The 1,455-nt window shown below is 43.0% G+C and overlaps 1 non-coding gene across 1 annotated transcript; it reads right to left on the minus strand.

Moving 5' to 3' along the window:
- Positions 1–452: 452 nt before the first annotated feature.
- LOC141635449 (small nucleolar RNA R71) lies at positions 453–559 on the minus strand. The gene has a single exon (XR_012540140.1). It is a non-coding gene; the product is annotated as a small nucleolar RNA R71 (small nucleolar RNA).
- Between the last annotated feature and the right edge of the window lie 896 nt (positions 560–1,455).

The raw sequence follows: 1,455 nt of genomic DNA on the forward strand, positions 1-1,455 counted from the left end.
TTTGCTTCTAGTTTTGCTTTTGCACAGTTAGAAGACAGGTTTTTGAGAGGAAGACTTGAGTACTCTCGTTTTGGCAATTATGGCTACAATATATGATAATCTACAGCCAAAGGAACACCATCTTCCAAAGGGGCACCAGTTACCTACCCCTACTACGGGTAACTTCGAGTTTCGTTCCTCTTATATCGACTTGGTGGAGCGAAATCAGTTTGCTGGTCTACCGATGAGGACCCCCAAGCATATGGAGATTTTCACGGACTCTCGCTTTTTCTATACCTATACCACCGGGTGACTCGGGATGAAGTAAAGGGGTTGATGTTCTTATACTCCTTGAAATATTCAGCGCGAGATTGGTACCGCTACCTTGATAGGGTAGCAAATGGGAGTCACTGGACTGGACATCTCTAGCATTAGCCTTCTACAAGAAGTACTTCCCACTTTCAAAGACCGACGCCTTGAGAAGTAAAATCACAAGTTTCCAAAGAAGGAGTCATGAAGGTTTTTGTGAAGCATGGGGACGTTTCAAAAGTTTGGTCCGAGCTGTCCCTCACCATGGTTTCTTGCAATGGTATCTTTGCAACCTATTTTATAATGCTCTATATGATGATTACAAGGTCATCCTGGATGCACATTTTGCTAATGGAAGGTTCCAAAACAATACCGGTCAAAATAAAGGTTGGAACACTATTGAGGAGATGGCAGTCCATAGAGCCGAGTTTGGAAGTTCACGTGGAAAGTCACGAAAGCAAAGTGATGAAATGAGTGCCGTTGTGACACTTATAACTTCTATTTCTGCCCGTCTCGAGAAGCTCGAGATTTCTGAAGCTTCCAAGGAGAAAGTTGAAATACCTGTTCAAAACTCAGATGAGACCGAGAAGTTGAGAGAAATGGTCCAACTCCTTTTGGTTCAAGTGGCGAATATGGAAGCAAAATGGGATTGAGTCCTCAAATAATTTTGTGAAGCAATTAGAGAATATAGAGGCTAAGCAAGTTGCTAATTCTTCAAGCAAATGTGAAGGGCGATTGAAACGATTAATGCCATTAATCTCGATGGCCTCTCTTATGAAAGTCCCGACAAGCCAAAGGAAGACTCGAAATGATGAAGAAGCTCGTTTAAATTCGTGCAAAACGAGCTCAATTGCCAAGATTTCCGTCGATCGACCAACATTGTCGATCGATCGACCAAGTGTCGATAAAATAGTTCGATCGAAACTATTCACACCCAGCCAAGATCGTCGATCGACCAACATTGTCAGTCGATCGACTGACTCACCTGACGAAATCAATTCTGAACAGGAACTGTTCACGCCCAGCCAAGTTGGTCGATCGACCACTCATATCAGTCGATCGACTGGAACTCCAGAGCAGGATGCAAATCTGTCAACTAGTTTACATGATTCTTCACTTATTAATGATTTGACGGGGGTTTTAAACTTACGGAAGCCGAAGGTTACT

This window comes from Silene latifolia, chromosome Y (genome assembly GCF_048544455.1).
Source record: "Silene latifolia isolate original U9 population chromosome Y, ASM4854445v1, whole genome shotgun sequence".
Classification (NCBI taxonomy): Eukaryota; Viridiplantae; Streptophyta; class Magnoliopsida; order Caryophyllales; family Caryophyllaceae; genus Silene; species Silene latifolia.